This window comes from Eptesicus fuscus, chromosome 15, assembly GCF_027574615.1.
Source record: "Eptesicus fuscus isolate TK198812 chromosome 15, DD_ASM_mEF_20220401, whole genome shotgun sequence".
In the NCBI taxonomy this organism is placed as follows: Eukaryota; Metazoa; Chordata; class Mammalia; order Chiroptera; family Vespertilionidae; genus Eptesicus; species Eptesicus fuscus.
In genome coordinates this window covers 15,444,534-15,451,712 of record NC_072487.1, presented here as the reverse complement: position 1 = coordinate 15,451,712, position 7,179 = coordinate 15,444,534, and positions in this window count along the sequence as shown.

Below are 7,179 nucleotides of genomic sequence, written 5' to 3'. Positions count from 1 at the left end.
AGGACACTTAATTGAATGGCACAGTGTCCCTGTCAGAGGGATGAAGGTAGTGGCACCACCCACGCACAGGCATGAGGAGGCCTGGCACATGTTTTCCTCACGGTCTTCGGGAATACCTGCCTTCACAAAATGCAGTGTTGACAGCTCACTGCGTCCTAAATATAGACTGACCTGTCACTTCCAGAGCACAGAGACCATCACCTGAACAACTCACCTGCTTCCGGAGGGGCTCCATCTCCCTTCCTACTCCTCACCCCACACCCACTCTATTTAAAAGTGGCTGACTACAGCTCAACGGAAAGTACAGCGGACCCACAGGTCTCAAACTTCATTCATTCCAGAAGGCTGTTCGAGAAGCAATTTGTTCAAAACCTGAAATCATTTTTCCCATTAGAAATAATGTCAATGGAATTAATCCGTTCCAGACCCCCCAAATGATTCCCTGCTTTAACCTTTCTTATATACAGTCCATGTCTAATGTAATGTTTAATCTATAAATAATCGCTTTAAAAAACAAAAAGGACATGAAATGTAAGTGAAAATGTAACCAAAATGAAATAAAATGTACAGTAAAAGTGAAAATGTATGTATGCATGCGCGAGAACTTACCGTTAATGTTGAGAGCTAGAGAGGACTGAAAATGGAGAGGAGAGATGGAGGGATGGAGGGATGGAAAGATGTTACTGTTGGGAAGGGGAGTCCCCTTCCATAAAGACGTCAGGTAGCTGTTCCTCTGCTCCTTCCTTCCTTCCTTGTCTCCTTGCTCCACTAGAACTTGCTTCAGGCTGCCTGGGCCTCTGTCTCACTAAAAACCTACCCAGCGAAGTGTGTTTTTGCCTGCATTTTACCACTTGCCTGGAGTGAAACACTGCATTGCCACTGAACAAGTCGATGGCACGGTTTGCTGCTTCTTTGTCAGGGTGATATTTCTCAAGAAAACTTTGCGTTTCTCCCCATTTGCAAGCATTCCCTTGATGAGTGAAGTAGGAATCACCTTCCTTCCCTCCTCCTCCTCTGAAGAGCACTCCTCAGCTGCCGTCTGTGGCTGCTCTCTCGGAAGGTCCTGGAGCCCCTCAGTGGTCAGTGGTCTCCTCTTCCTCATCCTCACCCACCTCCAAGCTCATGGACTTGCCCAGACACAATGTCCTCCAGCCTCCAGAACAGACACCAGCTCAGCCTCACAGCCCTCAAGGTCTCCTTCAGCAACAGACTCCGGCCACAGGTTCTTCCAGGCTGACGGCCTGGTCCGGGAAGACACTTCCCCGCATGCTTCAACTACGAGCCTCAAGCCAGTGAGGGCGTTAAAATGTTCCTTCCAGAACTCCCTGAGGGTTAAATTACTTTCAGAGGGTTAAATTACTTTCACCTCTCAGACAGTGCCTCTGTATAGTTTGTGGGGGGTTGTTTTTTCCTTTTAATTAGAAATGACCTGCTGTTCCCTGGGCTGGATGGGAGGCGTTGTGTTCGGGGGCAGGAGCCTCGCCGCGGTGAAGCTGTGCCCCTCCACCAGCCTGGCCTCCAAGCCTGCAGGGTGGGCAGGAAGGAGCCTTGTGCATTACAAGTGCCCTGGGCCGGGACTGTTTCTCCCAGAGGCATTTCCTCACACTTGGAGCAAACACTTCATGAATCCACTCCCATCACAGATTGCCTGATTACCCACGGGTTGCTATTAGCCCTCCACATCACGTTCAACTTGTTTTCTTTTTTCCTAACTTGTTTTTCATGACATTATCTTCAAAACTCACAGGTTTTCAGCATGGCAGACAATTAGAGGCTTCCACTGAAAGCCCCCTCTCCCATTCCCACGCAACAATAAGGTCAGGCTGTCCTTCGTTGCCTTGCGTCCCGGCAATGACTCCTCCTCCTATGTGATGCAGGTGCTCTCTGGCATTTTCCTCCAGAAGAGGCCTGTCTCACCGCCACTGAACACTTGTTGGGGAACAAATCCCCCCGCCTCTATGTATTTTGTCACGAAATTGTCAGCAGCTACTCTGTTAGAACTGGCAGCCTCGCCATACCTCGCTGCACTGGGACTACCACCGTTTCTTCAATTCACCGAACCACCCCCTACCACCCTTAAGCGAATCACTCAGTACTCACTCCAGGGGTGTCTTGCAGGAGGTCAGCACAAAGCATCTTCGCCTTTTCACATATCATTGCCTCCGAAATGCTGTCCCTGGCTAACTACTTTTCGTTTATCCACATCAACAATTTTCCTACCTCTTCAATTGCCTGTGATTGTTGTTTCCTGAGCACTTCCACACCCTTAGCAACATCAGCACTGCTGATGGCCTCTTGATGCTTTAAAACTGTGCTGATCGTCAATTTGGCCATGCCATACTCAGTAGCCAGATCAGACACCTGAACTCGGAGATTATTTCTTTTTAAAGCTCTCTTATTGTTCTCACTTTCCTTTTCACTTTGCTGCTATCATGAACCTACTTACTGTATTTAATAATAATAAGCAGCAACAAAAGCAAAAAAATAAAACCGCACAAAAATATTCACAGCACAATTCCCTGAGATGTTAACAATGCAAGGTTTAGTGATGAACTGACTCATCCTCCAGCATTCTCTCCTTTGTTTCTCACCTGAGAAGTGTGTGACTGATCATGCAGGGATCAGCATGAAAAGGTTGTCCGGTCAAGAACCTAGTTTTGTTCGACAACCGAGACATTTTTCCATGAACAACTTGGTCGAGACGGTTAAGAACCGAGGTTTGACTGTAATGAGAACTCAGATCTGAATGTGGATCTATTCTAAATAAATCTTATGGCAGAGATTTGCTAGCTATTCACAAATCCTGTCCATCCTCCTCATGGAAGTCCACCTGGAATAGGTTCCCCAGCCTCTCTGGCAGTTAGGGTGGAACCAGGACATGGGTCTGGCCAGTCAAATGCAGGGACAGGGATGTGCATGACTCCAAGCCTGGCCCATAAGACCCCAAGGAGACCACCCTCCCTATCCTTCTACACCAACCCTTAGAGCCACGTGCTGTTAAAAAAAGCCCAGCAGAGCCGAGAGGGAAGGAGCCTGGAGGAATCAACTCATGTCACTTCTTTCTTGAAGCAGTTAGTATCAGCTTAACTAACAGACTGCTGTTGCTTGATTCGTTAATTTATATGCTGACTCAGTTAAAACAAAAATACACTGGCTGCTCCAGGAAATGAGTGTGAAACAAATGACTCAACCCAGAAAACTCACCATTCAAGGAGACAACACCAGGAAGAGCTAAAAGTTCACATCCTCTAATCTGTATAATTCGTGTGACTGTTCATATTTTAATACACACAACACATTTGATAGAGCAGGTGCTGGCCAAGTCGAGTGTGCAGTGAAAATCCGGCTAGTATTGTAAATAAAGTTTTATTGGAACACAAGCATGCCCTTGTTGATGCACTGCCTGCGGCTGTGGCGCTACAGCAGTGGAACTGGGTAGCTGTACCCGAGACCCCATAGCTTGTAAAGTTTCAAGGGTTTACTACCTGGCTCTGTACCAAGACAAAGATTGCCAACACCTGATCTAGAATATAGGTTTAGTCATCCAACAATCTTATTGTTGTCTTTGGGAAATTTAAAGTTTTAAAGAACACTCCTGCCATCTTTATTAAAAAGACGCTCTCTGACCACTAATGTCAATGTGCTTGTCCACCCAGAAACTGATAAAGGCACTTGCTTTGAGGAACACGTCACTGTATTCCTTCTGTGCATTTTTAACTATTTGATCGAAAGCACACATTAACCTCAATTTCTATGTATACAGTTAACTATGTATAATAGTTAATTAAAAGTGGTTCTAGCAACCAAATTTGTGGATTAGAGGTTTTATTAGGGTTCACTTTATTTAACTCTGCAATTATAACAGTAAAAAAAGTCATCTTGAGAAAAAATATCAACTGCATGTTGATAGAATGAAAAATAAAAGTGAAAAACAGAAACCACTTACCTATCCAGTTTTCAAAGAAATGGCCATGAAAGAGGCGTGGGTTATATAAATTGTGGTATATCCGCTCAATGGAATTCCACAGTGCCTTTACAACAGTGAATTAGATGTAGATTTCCATTTATGCACATGGAAATATGTTCACAACCTGGTATTGAGTGAGCAAAGCTAGAAAAAGTACAATATGAATCTTGTGATCCCATTTTAGTTTGACAAATGCATTTATGTGCACATATATGCACTGAAAAGACTGAAAGAAAATACATCAAAATGTTAATATTTATTTTCTATAAGAGTATAATTTCTTCCTTTTGCTTCTCTGTCCTTTTAGTAATACAAACATGATTCCTTTTCATTACTGAAGAGAAAGAAAACTTTTAAAGACTACAGAGTAGAAGGGAGCACAGGGGAAGCTTCTGGAATGCTGCTCCTGATTTGGTCCAAAGTGTGAGCACCACCAAATTGTGTACCGATGTGTACTCATTAGGATTTTCAGGGGTGGACAAAAGTAGGTTTCCAATTGTGAGTAGGCGAGACACAGAGTTTATTCTTGCATAATTATTATGCTCCTTCCCTATGAACAACTGAAAACCTACTTTTGCCCATGCCTGTATATAGTAGACGTCAATAAAACATTTTTGAAATACATTATAGGGCTCAAAAAGGAAGAGAAAAGATGTATATACCACCCCTTATAGAATTTCATTCATTCAGCCAGCATTTATCAACTACCTCCCACAGACTGAACCCCATGCTAAGCACTAAAATCATACTAAAATATACGCAGCATGTACACTTAGAGCTTGGTGGAGTACCAGGCAACATAAATAAAGTCACACAAATAACTACAAACTTCAATGGCCATCCGTTGTACGATTCAATTACAAGTTCATAAATATTTAACTAAACTAGCTCAAGCATAAGCCTACAGCGCACATAATAGCCCCCCCACCCCATCCCAACCCCCAAACAAAGAATAATTTGGTCCAAAACGTCCATAGGGCCAAGGTAGAGAAACCCAGGCCTGTGTTACTGTGAGTGGTTTGTTGAGCAAAAGCAGGTGAGAGTTCAGAATCTTGATCCCAGCCCAGGTTATTTAAATCAGAACCTACCCAAGGTCCCAGGTGTCTCAAGCTGTGAGCAGCACCATCCTCGGCTTTTGCAACATTGGAGCCAAGAACTGACTCTGTGGGCAAGTCTCTTCCCGCGACGGCAGTTCCACCTCACACGGGAGTCCTGGCGGCTGCGGGTTCCTGAGGCTCACACCTCACACCTCCGTCCCTGGGAGAGGCCGGCTCTCTTCCTCAGGTGCTGGGCTTACCAAGTCACAGCCTGCCCTTCTGGCCACAAGGAAAACAATGACCCCAGACACCAGTGAGACCTCCCTGGATGTGGGAGCACCCACACCGAACATTTCACTGATTTCTGAAAAAATAAGGAAGCTTAGGGAGACCAGGCACCTGTTCGGTTGCAGCTGCTGTCCTGGCCTTGGGAATGCACCCACGAAAAGGACAAAGTCCTGGCCCTGCCCTCGAGGAAGAAGAGCTTATATGCTCCTGCAGACTGACGGGGAGCAGAGACACACCAGAAGACAACTGCTGGATGGGATGAAAGCTAAGAGGCGGAGGGAAGAAAAGGATCTGAAAGTAAATGATGATGTGGCCACGCCCAGGACACAAGGACAAGTATTTTAAGGAGGATTCTAACATCCGAACTGAGACTTGAAGGATCGTCAGCCAAGCACCCAGGGCAGGACGTTTTATAAGGAGAGATCAGCCCTCAGGAGGAAGACAGCCTGGGGGGTGAAGGGTGAGGGCAGGGCTGAGGGAAGAAAGGGGGTGGAGGCCACAGAAAAGAGGGTCGAAGCTGAGGGTGCAGAATGAGGGGCACATGGGCCAGGTAGTTACATGAATTATACTGACGGACCTTCAAGGAGGGGAAGGGGGGTTACACACCGCAGTAGGATCCAGGCTCTCGCTGACTCGGTGTGAGTCTGGGGTCCACCAAGGGTTGGCAGTGTGACCACCTCCAGGGTCGTGAAGGTTACAAGGAATAGGTGAAGGCGACTTAGAACGGGACCACTGCCTGTTTTCATATGGCCTATGACCTAAGAACGTTTTCTTTGTACATTCTCACATAGTTACATTTTAAGGGATAAGTCCCTGAATTATGCCCTTGGTCCACAAAGCCTAAGATATTCACTGTATGGCCCTTTTCAATACAAGTCTGCCATTGAACCAGGTCTGCACGCGGTGGGCACTCAGGAGGCGAGAGCCCTCAGTACCCTCTGCCACCACGTGAACCAGGGGGACCCCCGTGGCAGGACCTGAGGCCCTTCATGCAGCATCTCCCAAAATAACCACTCGCCTACTTTACAGGTAAAATGCAGGCAAGTAAATTTCCAAGAGCATACAATTTAACTCCAATTCTTAAACGAAATCCAGAATCGCTGTCTTTAAAACCCATGGTCTTTCAGTCTATCACGCAACCTTCACACAATCACGTCTCCTATTAATCTGTTCTCCGAGCCAGTTGTTTTGTTCCCTGTGTATGTGACACACAAAAACAGTTAAGTTGGAACTAAGTGAACTTCTAGCATGGTGCTCCTTGTACAACCAAAAGAAAAACAACAACAACAACAAACAAACAAAACAAAAAACAGGTGGGGCAGTGGTCAGCAAACTCATTAGTCAACAGAGCCAAATATCAACAGTACAACGATTGAAATTTCTTTTGAGAGCCAAATTTTTTAAACTTAAACTTCTTCTAATGCCACTTCTTCAAAATAGACTCACCCAGGCCGTGGTATTTTGTGGAAGAGCCACACTCAAGGGGCCAAAGAGCCACATGTGGCTCGCGAGCCGCAGTTTGCCGACCACTGAGGTGGGGGAATAAGAGGAGGTAGTTATTTTTAACGATTATACTTAAACCACTTTATTGTCCCTCATTTTTACTTTTCTTCTTTCCCCAATTTTCTAAAATAAATGTTACTTTTGTAAGAAGGGAAAAATACTTATTTTTTTTAAATAAAGAGAGCAGATATAACCAGCCATACCCAGACTAACTCACTGTACTTTTTAAAGACAGCACTATTTTGACAGCCCAAAAAGGCATTTAGGAATACAACATTATAAATTCAAGATCATGTCTATGAACTTAGCTTGGAAAAAAAAAATCCTCCGCAAAAATACAACCTACCATCTGTGCAATGTATTCAAAAGTGATTAGCACAGTAT